We start from the raw sequence: 20,186 nt of genomic DNA, 5'->3' as shown, positions 1-20,186 counted from the left end.
TATAAAACTACTACTGTTGCTATTTCCGTTACTTCCATACTACTTTGCTGCAGATATTAAGTCTTTCAGGTGTGTTTGAATTGTCAACTCAGCTGCTAATACTTGAGAATATTCTCTGGCTTCCCTTGTGTCGAATCAATAAATTTGGGTTGAATTCTCTACCCTCGAAAACGGTTGCGATCCCCTATACTTGTGGGTTATCAGGTACAAGCACGAACATACATACCAGTAATTCAATGAGGAATATATTGAAATCATGCGTGCATATCATGGTTCAAACCACTAGAAAATCTATTCATTGTGTCATCCTCGGATTCTTCTATGTCATAATGATGTGTATAAGATTTGAACTCTTGGTAGTAAACATGAACAGTGTTAATGCCTTGTTTTAATTGTTCCAATTTGTGAAGCAATTCACGATGATAGTAAGGAGGAAAAATTGTTGTCTCATTACAGCTTTGAAATCTTTCCAAGTTATGGGTTGGTTAACAATGTTTTTTCATACAATGTACACTCCACCAAACAGAAGCAGAACCAGTAAATGCTCCAGTCGCAGCACGTACACTCTCAAGTCCAGGAAAATCATGGTGACTAAAAACTTCTTCTACTTCTAGCTCCCAAGCTAGATAAATAGCAGGGTTAAATCTACCCTCAAATGACGGTAAAGAGATAACCTGACCATGTGATTGTATGTGTTGTCCCACCTCTCGTGTTGGTAAAGATGTATCCATCGTCCAAGAACTTCTATCTCTAGAACCTATCATGATTAGTAGAAACAAGAAACGAAATTTGAGAATAATTTTCCTATGAACTACTAGGAACTGGGGGTGAAGCGCTCACAGTAACGCACATATCAATATCTTACAAGCTCTTACCATGCAGCAGGTGGTGACTGGCAACCAGCGGTGTCAAATAACTCTGAAGATTGAGTAAAGCGATTGTACGGGGAAGGTACATATACACGGAGTAGAAATATGTGGAGCTTGGAAGGCTTAAATATATGGTAGCAAAAGATTAGCAATAATTAATTGAGTGCTGCAATATTGAATAAATGCTCAAAGAGGTATTGTGCTGGTCATAGGATAGACTGGAATAGAGACGCGAGCCTATAACACTGATGAGGTCATGGTGTAGCACAGCTAGCATCAATAAAGAATGTGAAGTAGCTCTGGACAGCAAGATATAAGTGAAGATCACAATGGCAATAAAGATAATGATGAGAAACAATTGCCAAGTAGGATATACCAACAACTCTCTCTTCAACTTTCCTCTGGAAAAGTTTGTGCCAATTTTCTTATAATTTTCTACAAAATGGTACTGACTCAAGCTTTCCAACGCAAAAGGAATCACTCAATTCCGAGTTGGTATGAGGAGTCAAAAAATTCTTAAACTGGAACAAACTGTGTTCGCGAACTTGGAAGGACAAAAAGACCTATTTAGAAGCTGATTTTGAGGTGTCAAATATTGAAATAGGTTCTGCAACTATTCAGATGCGGCTCGTCGCTAGCTTTAATTTACCTACTCGCGGAGCCAAAATGGACTTCGTATGAGGAAGATATGCATGTTTTACTAAACAGTGCAGAAAATAGATTCCAATCTGAATTCAGCTACAAGAATTAGTCTAGATAGATCCAGATTTTGTTTTTTTTCTTATCTCTTTTTTTCTCACACTTTTTTCTTTCTCTCCTTTTTTTCTCTGACTTTTTTTATTTTCTCTCTCTTTTTTCTCTCTCTCTCTCTCTCTTTCCAAAACGAACTAGATAAGATGCATATTGGATCAAGCGAAGATGTGAACGACCTCAATTATGATTATGACAATGAATGGTGGGTAGCATGTGGTGGAAATTGATGGATGTGGTGGTGGACAGTGGAAGGGACAATGATATAGTGGCGGCGTGACTGATGTGAACAGAACTAGAAACTCTAAAGGAACTAGACACTAAGACCAGCAACTCGACACGGCGATGCAACCGATAATTCAACTATGCAAGTAATGAAGAAAATTGCAACGGCTCAGACTGGCTTGGACAAAGGATGAACAGATCTAACTTTTTTATGGTTTTTCCTTTGACAATAGGTAAGAAAATAAATCTAATCTATGGAAAATTGGAAATTCTCACCGAGGAACCTAAAAGCTGATACCACTTAATAGAGGCGAGGGTGTCCCGATCCTTCGATGAGATGATAACTATCGATTTGGCGGAGATGACTTTGATGATCTGACTAGAAACATGCACCCATGTTATGCCTTAGCAATCGCTAAACTAATCTCCCGAGGTTACTAACGATGCCGGAAGGACGATCAACCTAACCACGAATGTCTATTCCTGCATGCAATCTGTAACATCCCAAATTTCCAATTTGGAATGTTATACATAGGTCATCATTGCATATCATATTTTATTTCATTTTGGTTGATCCTACAAATTCTAAGAAACTCAAGGACCCATGGAGAGAGTTGGGGTTTCAATTACTTTCATATTTGAGTTTTCTCAAATATTGAAAAAAGGATCATTTTGCTTTTAATCATTTTCTCTCCAAATATTTCCAATGTCAAAAATAAAAGAGAGGGGATAAAATGACTTCTCCAAAATAAAATAAATATTGGAGGAAAATGTTAAAATCAAATAAGTATTTTATTTGGAGTTTTATTGCTATTTTATTTGAATTAGAAAAATATTCATATTTTCAAAGTTGCATTTTAGGGCAGAGAAATGTTCACTTTGTTCTAAATATTTTACTTACACGACGAAAATTGTTTTTGGCATTTTTAGAAATTTTTTATATTTTATTAGGATATTTCTGTTTCGGTGGAATCATTTTTTTATAAAAAAACCCCGTGGACCGAATTGGGCCGCAAGCCCAGTCGGCCCACCTGCGCCGCCGCCTCCGCTAGGCGTGCCCGAGCCGGACTCCGCCGGAGTCCGGGCTGACGCCGCGCCGCCGCTCGGGGTTGCCCCTTCCCAAGCCGGACACCCCCCGACCCCCTATAAGTACACCCCTCCGCGCCGCCACCCCTCTCCGCCACCCACCACCGCCCCGCCACCGCATCCCGCCGCCGCCAACGCCCCCAAGCGTCGTCGTCACCGCCGCGCCGCCGTCGCCCCTCACCCCAGCAGTCGCTGGAGGTCCGCCGACACCGCCCCACCCCGTCGAAGCCTCGTCGGAGGTAGATGCCGCAGCCGCCGCTATTTCGTTTTTTTTTCCAGAAAATCGTTCGGTTTTTCTTAGAAATCTAGATCTGTTTTTTTAGAATAGATCGGTTCGGTTTTTTCTCGGTTTAGTTAATTAGCGGACGTTCGTCTGTACATTTGTTTTAACAAACGTTGTTCATCGGTTAGTCGCAGACAGTTTATTTTCCAGGGTTTAATTTGCGATTATTTTCGATCATGATTTCTGCCCTGATCTTCGATCTAGTATAACTTTTCGCTTGTTTATCCAAATTAGATGAAACAAGCGCCTAGATGTTCATCTCGAAGTCCTCCTTCTGTTTAACCAACTTGAACATAACTTTGGTACTGTAAAATTTGACTTTAGTCTAGATTAGTAAATGATTCTTGTTTCTTTTGTAGTTTGAGTTCCGTTACTCCATTTTATTTGATTTCTTTTGCAAAACCGGAGTTCTTCAGTTGAACTTTCTGGTTAGATCTTCTTATTTGAGTTTTACCCGTGCTTCTAGTTTGAGTGCTTATGTATATTATTGTCTGTTTGCGATAGAATTCCCAGAGTGCGAAGCGTGCTACTACGAGTCTCTAGGTTTTGCGGATCATCCGCAAGGCAAGTAACACTTTGATCATACCCCTTTATTACCCAGTTTCTATGCATTAGTTTCAATCCTCAAACATTGCATGGTTAGGATCTGAATAACATGTGGGTTTGGGAAGTAGATGATGAGGTAGAACCTATTGCCCTTTTATTATCAAACCTTTGGGAGTTACTTCTATGTTATGCTCAGGATTTGATAGAGGCAATGGTGTCCCGTCATTCGATGAGATGATGGATATCACTTTGGTGGAAGTCGACTTTGACGATCCGACTACGAACGTGCGAGGACGTCGCGCCTTAGCAATCGCTAAACCAACTCCGAGAGGTTATTGACCACGCCGGAGCATGATCAACCTGACCACGAGGGTCTGTTTCCCGCGAGCAAACAAAGAACAAGCACGAAATTGAGATTGCAATCTGGATATTGCGAATATAAGATGAAAGCTTTATTGATCAAGGTGGGGTTCTGTGACGCCTTTGTCGGTCGTTGAACACAAACGAAGTACGCGAAGTTGCAGCTATGGCAAACTTTAATCTAATCAAAACCCAAAGTCTAAAGAGTGACCTAAGGGCTGTATATATGGAGGAAGAGAGGGGGAATTTCGTGGCCCTTGGTGGAGGGGTCCGAAATCAACCCTATCTCTTGTTTCCCCACACATACGGACTCTAAAAATAGCCTATGCTAATGTATTTCGAAATTACATGGGCCTGGCCCAATAAAAAGGTGACGCAGCACCTATAATAGCCTCTGGACGAAATTTATGAAGTGGCATCTTGTATATTTTGTCCAAGGCTTCATGCACTCATTATGGTGGCTTCAAAGACCTGAAATCATCACTTGTAACTCCGTTCTTGTTCCCCTTGCACATGCCATCATCTCCATGCTTTCTCTTGCTCCAATGTTCATCCTTCTCCAAGCTAGGCCCTTCATTTGTAAGCAAAACAAATATATCCAATTTAGGCAGCATCATATTCTCATGAACATTAGAATCATTACCAAGAAACGAAAGTACCTGGTAATTTAGTTGGCGTGCGCGAGCTCTAGTAATTGGTCCAGTATGTATAGCAGCAGGGGCTGTGGGTGTAACAATGGTATTGATGTCCTCATCATCATCCCCTTCTTGAAATGAAGTCGTCCTCGACGGAAGTTCATCTTCCTCACCCAAATAAGGCTTCAAATCTGCAATGTTAAAAGTGGGACTAACCCCAAAATCTGCAGGCAGCTCAAGTTTGTATGCATTATCATTTATTTTATCTAAGACCTTAAAGGGACCATTAGCACGTGGCATTAGCTTTGATTTGCGCAAATCAAGAAATCTATCTTTACGCAAATGTAACCAAACAAGATCTCCAGGTGCAAACACAACATGTTTTCTACCCTTATCTCCAGCAAGTTTATATTTAGCATTCATACGCTCAATGTTTTCCTTAGTTAACTCATGCATTTTTGAAACCAATTCAACATGTTGTTTAGCATCAAAATTAACCTTCTCCGAAGATGAAAGAGGCAACAAATCAATAGGTGCACGAGGTAGGAAACCATACACAACTTCAAAAGGGCACATCTTAGTAGTAGAATGCAATGAACGATTATAAGCAAATTCAATATGAGGCAAGCATTCCTCCCACATTTTCTTATTATTCTTCAAAACAGCCCTAAGCATAGTAGACAATGTTCTATTGACTACTTCAGTTTGTCCATCAGTTTGGGGGTGACAAGTAGTACTAAAAAGTAGTTTAGTCCCCAACTTAGCCCATAAACATCTCCAAAAGTGGCTAAGAAATTTAGTATCACGATCTGAAATAAATAGTATTTGGCACACCATGCAAGCGAATAATTTCACGAAAGAACAAATCAGCAACATTAACAGCATCATCGCTTTTATGACATGGTATAAAGTGTGCAATTTTCGAGAATCTATCCACGACAACAAATATGCTATCCCTCCCCTTCTTTGTTCGAGGTAAACCTAAAACAAAGTCCATAGATATATCCTCCCAAGGAACACTAGGTACAGGCAAAGTCATATATAAACCATGAGGATTGAGTCGTGACTTAGCTTTTTGACATGTAGTGCAGCGAGCAATAAAACGCTCAACATCCCGTCTCATCTTTGGCCAAAAGAAATGTGTAGCAAGTACGTCCTCTGTCTTCTTCACGCCAAAGTGTCCCATTAATCCTCCTCCATGCGCCTCCTGCAACAACAAAAGACAAATAGAGCTAGCTGGAATGCATAGCTTGTTAGCACGAAACACAAATCCATCGTTAACGACGAACTTGTTCCACATTCTTCCTTCTTTACAATTCTGCATTACATCTTTAAAATCAGCATCATGCACATATTGATCTTTGATGGTCTCCAAACCAAATATTTTGATGTCAAGTTGTGAAAGCATAGTATAGCGACGAGACAATGCATCAGCAATAACATTTTCTTTTCCCTTCTTCTGTTTAATGACATAAGGGAAAGTCTCAATGAATTCAACCCATTTAGCATGTCTACGATTCAGTTTAGCTTGACTTTTAATATGTTTCAAAGATTCATGATCAGAATGTATAACAAATTCTTTGGGCCATAAATAATGTTGCCATGTTTCTAAAGTCCGAATAAGAGCATATAATTCTTTATCATAAGTAGAATAATTCAGACTAGGCCCACTCAATTTTTCAGAAAAATATGCAATAGGTTTGCCATCTTGTAATAACACACCTCCTAATCCAATTCCACTAGCATCACATTCAAGCTCAAAAGTCTTATTAAAATCAGGAAGTTGGAGTAAAGGAGCATGTGTCAACTTATCTTTCAATACCGTGAAGGCTTCTTCCTGTGCGGTACCCCAAAGAAAAGGCACATCTTTCTTTGTAAGCTCATTGAGAGGTGCAGCAATGGTGCTGAAATCTCTCACAAAACGCCTATAGAATCCAGCGAGGCCAAGAAAACTCCTCACTTGTGTGACCGTTTTGGGCTGCGGCCAACTCTCAATAGCGTCAATCTTGGCTTTATCAACTTCAATTCCCTGTGGAGTAACAACATAGCCAAGAAAAGATACTCGATCGGTGCAAAAGGTGCACTTCCCAAGGTTACCAAACAAACGTGCATCACGTAGAGCAATAAAAATAGCATGTAAATGTTCCAAATGTTCTTCCAAAGATCTGCTATAAATCAATATGTCATCAAAGTAAACTACCACAAATCGTCCAATGAAAGCACGTAAAACTTCGTTCATTAATCTCATGAATGTACTAGGTGCATTAGTTAACCCAAAAGGCATGACTAACCACTCATATAATCCAAACTTACTTTTAAATGTTGTTTTCCATTCATCTCCCAATTTCGTACGAAGTTGATGGTATCCACTACGCAAATCAACTTTGGAGAATATTGTAGAGCCACTCAATTCATCAAGCATATCATCTAACCTAGGAATAGGATGATGATAATGAATAGTAATATTATTAATGCCTCTACAATCAACACACATATGTGATGTACCATCCTTTTTCGGCACTAGAATAATAGGAACAGCACAAGGACTAAGGGATTCGCGTATATAACCTTTGTCGAGAAGCTCTTGTACTTGACACATAATCTCCTTCGTCTCCTCTGGATTGGTACGGTATGGTGCACGGTTTGGCAGTGAAGCACCGGGAATTGAGTTAATCTGATGCTCAATCCCTCGAATAGGCGGTAATCCCGGTGGCACGTCTTGTGGAAAGACGTCAGCGAACTCATGCAAAATGTTAGTGACAGCAGGAGGCAAAGAGGAAGGCACGTCCTCGAATGAAAATAATGCCTCTTTGCACACAAAAGCATAGCAAACAGATTTGCTGAAATCTAGATCATCAATATCAGATTTGGTGGCAAATAAACATGCACTTTTCAATTTAATTTCAGAAGCAACACTAGATGGTTTATTATTAGGCTTCATTTGTTGCTCAAATTCTTTTGCCACAATCTTATTTTCACTCTTATTCTTCTCCTGTTTTGCTTTATTAGCTCTATTAATATCATCTTTCAAAATGGAATCAGGAGTCATAAGAAGCAAAGTAATATTTTTATCCTTATGAACAAGAGTATAGTGATTGTTTCTACCATGGTGTACAGAATTTTTATCAAATTGCCATGGTCTACCAAGTAATAAGGAACATGTTTGCATAGGTACCACATCACAATCAACATAATCAGCATATGTAGAGATACTAAAATGCACACGAACAGTACGTGTTACCTTAACCTTGCCGCTGTTGTTGAACCATTGGATGTAGTAAGGATGTGGATGTGGTCTTGTGCTGAGAGAAAGCTTCTCCACCATCTCCGTGCTAGCCAAGTTATTGCAGCTCCCTCCGTCTATGATGACGCGCACAGAACGTTCCTTCACAACTCCCTTGGTATGGAACAAATTGTGCCTCTGATTTTGCTCAGCTTGTGTGACCTGCACACTCAAAACACGTTGAACAACTAAACATTCATACCTGTCAGCGTCTTCAGGAGCCATGTATTGCGTCTCATGATCAGAATCATCTCCACCATGTTCTTCACGTGTAATAAGAGCCAAAGTCTCCTCATCATAGTCACTAGCGGACTCATATCCACCATCCTCGGTAGCAATCATCACATGCTGAGATTTGCATTCTCTCGCATAATGACCTCCTCCCTTACAACAACGACAAATAATATCACTTGTGTGCCTTGTTGATGCCATGGAAGAAGAAGAACTCTGTGCAGGCCCGGCAGGTGCGCTCTTGGCACATAATGGTGGTTATGCCTGTTTTCTTGTATCACGGCTGGATGAGGCACCTGATTGAGGTGCTGGTGCAGTTGAAGTAGAAGATGCACGCGGTGTCGATGATGAAGGTCGGCCTGCGGAAAAGTTAGTTCGTGCCAATGCTTGTCAATCCTGCACTTCACGTTCAGCTTTACAAGCAAGATGGAATAAACGAGTGATATTATTATACTCCTTATAGTCTATAATGGTCTGAATCTCTCTATTTAATCCACCCAGAAAACGTGCAAGCATAGCTTCATTCTCCTCAACAATACCACATCTAATCATGCCAGTTTGTAATTCCTGGTAATATTCTTCTACAGATTTTTTCCCTTGTCTTAAAGGCTGCAATTTTTGAAGCAATTCACGCTGATAATATGGTGGAACCCAACGCGTACGCATAGCAGTTTTCAAAGCAGCCCAAGTAGTTGGAATAGGATATAATCTACAATGTTCAGACCACCATACACATGCAAAACTAGTGAAAGCACAAATAGCAGCAGCAACCCGTATCTCCTCAGGATATTGTAAACATGTAAATCGTTGTTCAGTTTCTAACTCCCAAGTAAGATATATATATCAGGAACATATCTACCCTCAAATGGTGGAATATTCAATTTTAGTTTAGGAATATGGACATCATCTCGTACCTGAGGTGGTAGTGCAGGCCTACCATTGCGAATATTTGCATGTGGACGACCTGGTGGGTGTGGTGCAGGTGGTTGCATGTAGTTCTGATTTTGATCAACCTCATCCTCGTAATCTCCCACATAATCATCCTCCTCCGCATCAGCAGCAGGAGCCACAGAAGTATCAACAGCGGCACCAACAGTTTGGCCAAACGCAAGAGGGACACGGCTCACACGGCGGAGGTCTGTTTCGCGACGTGGAGGTAGTCGTTGTTGTTGTTGTTCGAGAGGCGCGTTAGGTGCAGCGGGTGGTGGTGGTGGAAGACGCGCGAGCAATTCATTAAACTTGTTATCGAGCTTTGTTTCGAACGTCTTCTCCATGCCATCTATCTTCTCCATGGCCTCTTCAAATCTGTTTAACACATCCTGCACCTGTCCACTCGTCATTTGCTGAAATTTATCATGCAAATCCTTATTCGTCATGTTCTCCCAGTCAGTCTCGTCGGCTTGTGATCCTGCCATGGTTAGCAGCAATAGAAACACACAGAATATGATCCTACAGACTACTAACAAGAGGTGGTGGTGGGTGTCACAAATCCGTGAAGCAAATCTCAAATTCTTACGAGTTCTTACCCAGCAGCAGGCGGTGACCGGGAACCGTTGTAGTCAAAACTCTCAAAGCTTGGATAGAGCGATTACCAGGGAGATTCAAACGCACGACGTAGATGTATGTGGAGCTGGGAAGGCTTATAATATGGTAGCAAAAAGGGTCAGCAATAATCAATTCAGAGATGCAAAGTTGAATAAACGCTCAACGGCGGTACTGTGCTGGTCCTAGGCTAGACCGTGCTAGAGACGCGAGCCTAGAACACTAACAAAATCATGGCGCTGCACGTAAACAAGGGAAAAGCTCACTCTGGAATTTTTTTTGCTCTTTTTTTTGCGCTGCTCTTTTTTTTGCGAAAAATCACTATAATGGCGAGTGTCTCAAAACCCTTCCAAGGTCAAACTGACAGGATGGGCACAAAAAAAAATTTCGACCAATTTTTTTTTCGACTGCCCGGACCCAAAAACTGGAAACGGGTCAAAAAAACTTTCTATAACGGCGACTGTCTCAATACGCTTAGAAACACCTAAAAAATAGGATAGCCAATTTTTTTTTCGACAAGTGCGTTTTCGGAAAATTTTGGGCCTAAACGGAGGGTGGTTTCCGGACTTCTTTTTTGGGCCTAAACGGAGGGCCTAAACAGTCTTTTTTTTCTGAAACCTACTCCGGCAAGGAAACACGAATCGGAAACTAGATGAATCTCGAAAACAAACCTAATATGCAAGGAACTCGGATTGGTGGTGGATATATGGTGGTGGTATATGGCAGCGGTGGTGGTAGCAGTGGTAGTATATGGATATGGATCGGTGGTGGTATATGGACACAGATTGGTGGTGGTATATGGATACGGATTCAGAGCGGTGGTGGTAGGTGGCAGGGGCGATGATGATGGTGCGGTGGCGGCGTGACAACTTATGACCAGAACTCGAAACTCTAAAAGACTAGACGCTAAGACCAGCAACTAGACACGACGATGCAACCGCAAATTCAACAAAGCAAAACCCTAAAAAGATTATGCAAAGGCTCAGATTGGTTCGGATATGATGAACTAACCCTAAATTTTTTTGTGGCTTTTTCGTGGACTGTAGGAATGAAGAACAGAGTCGATCTAAACTACGAAAAACTATAAAATCTCACCGAGCAACCTGGAAATCTAATACCACTTGATAGAGGCAAAGTTGTCCGGTCTTTTGATGAGATGATGGATATCGCTTTGGTGGAAGTCGACTTTGACTATCCGACTACGAACGTGCGACGACGTCGCGCCTTAGCAATCGCTAAACCAACTCCGAGAGGTTATTGACCACGCCGGAGCACGATCAACCTGACCACGAGGGTCTGTTTCCTGCGAGCAAACGAACAAACAAGCAAGAAATTGAGATTGCAATCTGGATATTGCGAATATAAGATGAAAGCTTTATTGATCAAGGTGGGGTTCTGTGACCCCTTTGTCTGGTCGTTGAACACAAACGAAGTACGCGAAGTTGCAGCTATGGAAAACTTTAATCTAATCAAAACCCAAAGTCTAAACGGTGCCCTAAGGGCTGTATATATGGAGGAAGAGAGGGGGAATTTCGTGGCCCTTGGTGGAGGGGTCCGAAATCAACCCTATCTCTTGTTTTCCCACACATACGGACTCTAAAAATAGCCTATACTAATGTATTTCGAAATTACATGGGCCTGGCCCAATAAAAAGGTGACGTAGCACCTATAATAGCCTCTGGACGAAATTTATGAAGTGGCATCTTATATATTTCATCCAAGGCTTCATGCACTCGTTATGGTGGCTTCAAAGACCTGAAATCATCACTCGTAACTTCGTTCTTGTTCCCCTTGCGCATGCCATCATCTCCATGCTTTATCTTGCTCCAATGTTCATCCTTCTCCAAGCTAGGCCCTTCATTTGTAAGCAAAACAAATGTATCCAATTTAGGCAGCATCATATTCTCATGAACATTAGAATCATTACCAAGAAACGAAAGTACCTGGTAATTTAGTTGGCGTGCGCGAGCTCTAGTAATTGGTCCAGTATGTATAGCAGCAGGGGCTGTGGGTGTAACAATGGTATTGTTGTCCTCATCAGGATTGCTATGCTATGCTCGTAGACGTGGATTGGGTGAGTGTCTCCATGATAGATGTGAGTATTTGTTAACTAATGGTTAACTTAAGGTGGCTACTTAAATACACATCTGGGTGGATTGGAGGGCGAGATTCATCTTAAGGGGGGGTAGGTTTCTAACATCCCAAATTTCCAATTTGGAATGTTATACATAGGTCATCATTGCATATCATATTTTATTGCATTTTGGTTGATCCTAGAAATTCTAAGCAACTCAAGGACCCACAGAGAGAGTTGGGGATTTCAATTATTTTCATATTTGAGTTTTCTCAAATATTAAAAAAAGGATCATTTTGGTTTCAATCATTTTCTCTCCAATATTTCCAATGTCAAAATAAAAGAGAGGGCATAAAATGACTTCTCCAAAATAAAAGAAATATTGCAGGAAAAATGTTAAAATCAAATTGGTATTTTATTTGGAGTTTTTTGCTATTTTATTTGAATTAGAAAAATATGCATGTTTTAAAATTGCATTTTTAGGCCAGAAAATGTTCACTTTGTTCTAAATATTTTGTTTAGACGGTGAAAATTGTTTTTTGCATTTTTAGAATTTTTTATATTTTATTAGGATTTTTCTGTTTTGACAGAATTATTTAAAAAGAAAATTCCCGCGGACCGAACTGTGCCGAAGGCCCAGTCAGCCCACCTGCGCCGCCGCGCCGCCGCTCGGGGTTGCCCCCACCCCATGCCGGACACCCCCCGACCTCCTATAAGTACCCCGCCGCCGCCGCCCCTCTCCGCCACCCACCACCGCTCCGCCACCGCATCCTGCCACCACTGACGCCCCCAAGCGCCACCGCCGCCGCGCCGCCGCCTCCCGTCGCCCCTCACCCCAGCAGCCGCCGGAGCCCCGCCGATGCCCCCGCCCCGCCGGAGCCTCACCGGTGGTAGATGCCGCCGCCGCCGTTTCTGTTTTTTTCTCAGAAAACCGTTTGGTTTTTTCTTAGAAACCTAGATCTGTTTTTTTAGAATAGATAGGTTTGGTTTTTTCAGTTTAGTTAATTAGCGGACGTTCGTCCGTACGTTAGTTTTAATGAACATTGTTCGTCAGTTAGTCGCAGACAGCGAACATTCGTTCGTTAGCCTGTTCGTCTCATTTTATTTTCCAGGGTTTTATTTGCGATTATTTTCGATCGTGATTTCTACCCTGATCTTCAATCTAGTATAACTTTTCGCTTGTTTATCCAAATTAGATGAAACAAGCGCCTACATCTTCGTCTCAAAGCCCTCTTTTTATTTAACCAACTTGAACATAATTTTGTTACTGTAAAATTTGACTTTAGTCCATATTAGTAAATGATTCTTATTTCTTTCGTAGTTTGAGTTTCGTTGCTCCGTTTGATTTGATTTCTCTTGCAAAACCGGAGTTCTTCAGTTGAACTTTCTCGTTAGATCTTCTTATTTGAGTTTTACCCGTGCTTCTACTTTGAGTGCTTGTGTATGTTGTTGTTTGTTTGTGATAGAATTCTCGGAGTGCGAAGCGTGCTACTACGAGTCTCTAGGTTTTGCGGATCATCAGGAAGGCAAGTAACACTTTGATCATACCCCTTTATTACCAGTTTTTATGCATTAGTTTCAATCCTCAAACATTGCATGGTTAGGATCTGAATAACATGTGGGTTTGAGAAGTAGATGATGAGGTAGAACCTATTGCCCTTTTATTATCAAACCTTTGGGAGTTACTTCTACGTTATGCTCAGGATTGCTATGCTATGCTCGTAGATGTGGATTGGGTGAGTGTATCCATGACAGTTGTGAGTATTTGTTAATTAATGGTTAACTTAAGGTGGCTACTTAGATACACATCTGGGTGGATTGTTTGCGGGCACCTGGAGAATCCAGTGTTGTCCTAGGATATCCCGGAGTACCCGTGAGATCATCCTACGGTTCGCCACCCGGGCTCAAAGGGATCATAAGATTATTCATGCTAGAAACTTCCGTGTGCAGCCACAAGCTATTATGGGCTCTAGCATAGTTGAGTATGTTGCATGAACTCTTTCAGTGGTGGGCTAGCAGATGTAGGGGAAAGTAGGTGTAACTGTCCATCCAGAGTAAAGAGTTAATGTTTCTAAAAGACTGTGTCTTGGTCATCCGTTTCTCAAACATCATGGAGTGCGAGAAATTCAATGGAGGAGATCGAGTCTTGTGGGGAAAAGTGTGCAAACCTCTGCAGAGTGTACAAACTAATCATGGTTAGCCGTGTCCCCGGTTATGGACATCTTGAGTATCTGGTTCTTGGATTATCATGTTGATCTCATCACTCTAAATTAATTTTTTGGGTTTAATGATATTGCTTAATTGGGATTGAGTTGGAGAACCTTCTCAATGTTTAACAATCATGATGTTAAATAAAATTTATTCCTTTGTTGTAGGAAAAAATTGGCTTTATGCAAAACAGTAACCATAGAGCTTTCCACCAGCCATATATGCATCTAGTGATAGCATTTATTCTATTCATTACTCTTTGTGTTACATTGCCAGCATATTCCATGTGCTGACCCGTTTCGGGCTGCAACATCTCATGTTGCAGACTTTTCAGACGACGAGTACGGTGCCATAGGTCGTTGTCGTTCACTCAGCTATGCAGTTGGAGTTGATGGACTCACTTTATCTTCCAAGCCTTCCGATGCTATCTTATTTAGATGGCTTTAAGCCATATTATTGTTATAAGTTCTCTTTTGAGACATTCGATGTAATAAGTATGTGATTGAAACTCTGTTATAAATCCTCAAGTACTGTGCGTCTCAGCATTACCGATCCAGGGATGACACTGATGCACAGAGACTAGACTGTTTGAGGTCTGGTCGCTACTCAATTGAAGTACAAGCAAGAATATGATAATGCAATCCGAATATTACGAATATATATGAAGTGTTGGTAAAGGTGGGGATCCGAAAGCGGTCTTGGTCTGGTCGTTGGACACAAATGAAGTACACGAAGTTGCAATGGCTAAGTTTTAACTAAACAAATCCCAAGGGAAAAGCTACTAGATTGATCTACTTATATAGGAGCAATGGGTGGCAGCCAAGGAGGTGGGAGGACGTCCCAAGGCATCCTAAAACCAAACCTAGGTCGTACGAGGCTCATGGGCCCAAGTGGAGGTGATGCAACACCTTTGGACTTGTAATTTGACTCAGATTCTGCTACAACATCAGATTGTTTCATCAATATCTCAATGCTCCGGATTAATTTGAAGGTGAATCCAATTGGGTTGGAAAGAGCATGCAATCTACTTTCCAACAAAAAAATCACCCAATTTGGAGTCTGGCTAAAAATGATCTTGGCGTTTAGAGTTAGGTATGTTTGTGCAGTCCGAATCTGAGTCCAGAAAGTGAGAGACTTGGACTCTATCTTCTCCTGGACCCAAAGTGACGTGAGAGGACTTTTTGAACAGCACCTAGACTTCTCTTTTTCCCTTATATTCATATGTGGATTGTACAAATGTCCCGTACACCTGCAGTTAACATGGCACAAAAGTCTGTGAAGTATTTTTGTCTTGGATAACATAAATAAATTATTGCCAAGTTTGCATTACAAATCACCTCACAAATATGCATGTATTCAACATTTTTGGGCGTATCCAAGGTAGTCATGTCCTCATCAAGAACCGTCCAGGCAAGACTCGGCCGGATCCATGCTTTTTTTGGTTTCACTCATGGATCAGGCGATTCTGCGTCTGGCGGCAACACGTTGGTCAACTCGTACGGCGAGTCTTTGGTTGGGGATACCGATTCAATTCTTTTGCTTTTCAATGATAGGTTGGGGGGCTACTCCGATGATGAGATCGATCTGGAGGTTTTCGATCCGCCTCGCCGCACGACTATCTACAAGATAGGAAATCAGAACCCGGTTAGGACTGCGCCAGCTCACAATTCCACGGCGACTGGTGCTCTGGTGGCGGTTTCTGATGTAACGGGCTCAAGCTAGACGCCGGCTCAGGCGCTGGCAGAGTTGATGACTGCTCTGGGCATGCTCTTGACGGATCCAGTAACCAATGAGAACATGGCCCAGCGCAACACGGAGGTTACAAAGCTTCGCGAGTAGATGGCCAAAATCCAGGAGGATATTAATACAGAGAATGTTGGCATGGCAGAGACACAGGCCCACATCCTTAGCAAAACCGAGTGTTTGAAAGCATAAGCTCTTCATCTCAGTTTCCGTCGAAATGAAAATTCGGTGGTACACTAGAGGACACATCCGAGTCGGCTGCCAGCAGGCTTTGAGCCCACGCGACTGTTTGACACACCGCAAGATGCGCCTATCCTAGGGGCAGGCGTTGGCAGGATAGAAGCAGTACTCGTCATACCCCAATTGACTCAGAACATACCTCCAAACACAACCAGTTGTACTAGCCGGCTCAACAATACCAACTGGCTCAGTAACCATTGCCAGCTTGACAACACTAGCCACAGTCGGTCATTATTCCAACCCGGTTGATAACATGCTGGTAGCAACTCATAACGTCACTGCAATTCTGATTACCGGAAATGGCCCGCTAGAGATTGAGGCCAAGAACTCTATTAAGATACTAACTACTGCGGTCATGCAGCAGGCAAATTACTCTCATAGCCAGCACCGGCTTCATTCGACCCCTCATCAGAGTTGTTCCAGGAGTCGACACACTGAGTCACCAGGAGTCTCTAGCAGCACACATCAGCGGAGGGAACCACACCCACCCCGACTTAGGCACAGCTAGCGTCTCAGATGCATAGGTGATTGTGGATGCTGCCCGTGCTACGCGAGGGGCGGGGGCGCCCAATGCAGGTGCAACATATGCTCAGCCTATAGTACAACCCCCACTCACCATAATTCAACTGGCACTACGTACCACTGGACGAACTATCGGTACTCCCTGCTTAGGGCCGGCACTACGGGATGCATGCATGCCTCGGGACTTCAAGGGTGCCCACAAGGTGTCTAATTATACAGTTGATCTAGAGCCGGTTGAGTGGCTTGAGAGTTATGAGTTAGCCATGGATATGTTGGAAGTCAGCGGTGCGGTTTGTGCTTGCTATCAGACAATGATGTTAGAAGGGCCAACACACATGTGGTTGAAGAACTTGCCCCCAAGTTAATCAACACCTAGGAAGAGCTGAAGGAGCGCTTCATCAAGAATTTTCAAGGGACCTGCAAACGCCCGACAATGGTTGTTGATCTAGAGCATTGCGTTCAATGTGACGATGAGTTTTCACATCACTCGTCACGTCATGTTGTGGAGATTATTCATTCTTCAGAAAGCATCACAACTTCTCAAGCCGTCCTTATTCTAGAGAAGAATTGTCGTTTCCAGCCTTTTGTTCATAAGCTTGGACATCTGAAGGTGCAAGATATGGGTGATCTCATGGATATTCTGACTCACTATGCTGAGTTTGACAATACAAAAGGATCCAACCTCCGATGACGAGAAGTCTGGCAAGGGCAAGAAAAATAGTGGCAAGGGCCATCAGTATAGTGGCAAGAAGGGCAACCATGGCAACAAAGGTGCCAATAAACGCAAGAATACTGACAGAGTTTCGGATTTTGCTGCCAATACAAACGCCAATTTCAAGAGTCAGTGTCGAAACAACAATTCTAATTCGACCTACTATGGAAATCGTCCCCGTAATTATGAGGAACCCCTCAAAGGCCCGTGCCCAAAACACAGTGTGGATGGAAAGCCGAAAAATCATTCCTAGGAGAACTACTTCATTATTATGCAGGAATTTCATAATCTGGCCTTTCAGAACCATCACAATGGTGGAGGCGGAAGTGGACCCTCAGGAAATCCTCAAGCTGGCGGCTCAGGTGTTGGATTTCTAGGTGCCGGATTCCAGGGAACTTACCTCAGAGCCTGGTTCCAGGGATCGGGTGGCCAAGGATCTGCTTTCCAGGAGTCTAGCAATGGGGGAGGCAATAACCACTGATCTGGTCAGGGAAATCAGAACCAGGGAAGTCAGTACAGGTTTTAGAGCAATCCAAAGCAGTTGAACAGTGATTAGTATCACGTCTTCACCACTAGTACTTGCAAACATGATCGAAAACTCCAAAGGTGAGTTGTCAATTTAGTTGAACTGGCAGTTTTGGAGTATTTGAACTGATCGGAGCAGCCTATAACTTGGTGTCAGGCGGATCATCCTTCTTGGGTTGACAATCTGGGTTTGCTTGCCTTCGTAGTGCCACCTCAAGTCGGCGGTTATAATCTCACTAAGGTACTCATGGATGGTGGGAGCAGCATCAACATCCTCTACCATGATACTTTCAAGCGAATGAATTTGTTAGAGAAACAACTCAAGCCGTCATCTATGGTGTCTCACGGAATAGTTCCCGGCAAGTCGGCATATCCTATTGGTAAAAATCTCTTTGGAAGTCGCCTTTGGCACTGAATTCAACTACATAACTGAATTTTTGATGTTTGAGGTGGTCAAAATAAAAAGTCCTTACCATGCTCTGTTCGGGAAGTTGGCTTCTGCTCATTTTATGGCCCATCATTGCTATGTTTATTTGAAGCTCAAGATGCCAGGGCCCGAGGGAACTATCACGGTCAATGGTGACAGGAAAATTACTCTCCAACGTGCGGAAGGATATGCAGCTTATGCCGAGTCGACCCGTGCGGCCGAGGAGTTAAAATTCTATAACGCTAATAATGTAGGGTGGAACCCTAATGTCTCATCTTTCACGAATTGGAAAGGGACTACTTGAAGAACACAAATAACATGAGGAAGAATGGGGAGAAATCACAAGAGGAACACTCAAGAACAAGTCCAATCACACATCCACCAGACTCAAGTCCACACAAGATCCACAAAGATACATGAACAGCAAAGGGAAAGATACAAGGTAGAGTTCATCTAAAATCCAAGAGGAGATGAGGTCTTGATGATCTAGATAGATCCTTCCCACGATGGGGGTCTTGAATCCCTCGGGATCTTCACACATGGAGGCCTTGAACTCCATGGGAGTCTCTCTCTCTCTCTCTCTCTCTCTCTCTCTCTGTTAAGAGGAGTAGAGGTAGGAGCAGAACTCAACTCGAATGAGCTATCACATTGCTAACACTAAAACGTAGGTGGAGGAGGAGTATATGCACGCAGGCATGATCCGGATCTAGGTGTTGGTCGGATGATTCAGGCGTCGGAGGTTCGGATGATCCACGTGGTCGTCCGGATTGCCCGGCTGTGTCGTCGCAGTCGTCCTGGGTCCGGATGTCCGGGTCGGTGTCCGGACATCCGGGTGGGTCCGGATGAGCTGGGTGTTGGTCTAGATGATCCGGCTTTGCTCGGTGGGGTGTAGTGGTCTTTGGGCATGTTACCTGGGTTGTCTGGGCCAGGGTCCGGATCATCCGGGCTTGGTCCAGATCATCCAGGTGGTGGTCCGGATCATCCGAGGAAGCTCTATCTTTCTCCTTTTCTTCTCCTTCTTTGTGTTCTTCTCCCTCCATTCTTCGGCCTTGCTCCTTACCTTCTCCATGGATGGTTCCTTGGTACCTAAGTATACAAAGTATCTCCTTTTGAGGTAGTAGCCATGTCTCATGTGAGTCGAGAGGGAGTTGCAAGAGGAGAGATGTCACCTCGGTCTCGACATCGCTTGCATGTGCTCGTGTCATTGGTCCACTTGGCACTTGGGGAGATGAAGGTAGGTCCAAGTGGATGATCGTGGGATGCTCCGCATCATCTCCCCTCCCCTTGTGAAAGATCCGATCTCGGATCTGAAACCTCATCACCATGGAAGGGAGAGAGATCCTTGACATTGAAGATGTCGCTCACGCTATACTTGTCCCGTGGGATGTCGATCTTCTATGCATTGTTGTTGTAGCATGCGACCATCTTTAGTGGTCCATTGGCTCGAGGTAGTAGTTTGGACTTGAGTTTGGTGGGATCCCTGCGGAGGTGTAGCCAAAAAAGGTCGCTGGTGTTGAACACCATGGGGTGCTTGTTGATGTTGATCTTCGTCGCAGGACGTTGAACTTGGCGCTCGATGGCGTGCGATGTATCCTCATGTACCTTCTTGAGGTAGCTTTCTCGTGCACTCGCATCCATGTTGACACGCTCTTGTAGTGGTAGTGGTAGGATGTCCAATGAGGACAATGGGTTGAATCCATAGACGACCTCGAAGGGGGACTTGCCAGTAGTAGGATGTCTTGCGCGATTGTAGGTGTACTCGGCAATGGGCAAGCATTCCTCCCACTCCTTGATGATCTTCTTGATTAACACGCAGAGTAGAGTTGATAGCATCCGGTTGGTTACTTCCGTTTGGCCATCGGTTTGTGGATGGTATGCCTATGAGAAGAGTAGCTTAATCCCGAGCTCGGCGTATAGTATCTTCC

Source organism: Triticum dicoccoides, chromosome 1B, assembly GCF_002162155.2.
Source record: "Triticum dicoccoides isolate Atlit2015 ecotype Zavitan chromosome 1B, WEW_v2.0, whole genome shotgun sequence".
NCBI classification, from domain to species: Eukaryota; Viridiplantae; Streptophyta; class Magnoliopsida; order Poales; family Poaceae; genus Triticum; species Triticum dicoccoides.
The sequence above is the reverse complement of the archived record's forward strand: the minus strand, read 5'-3'. Positions refer to the sequence as shown.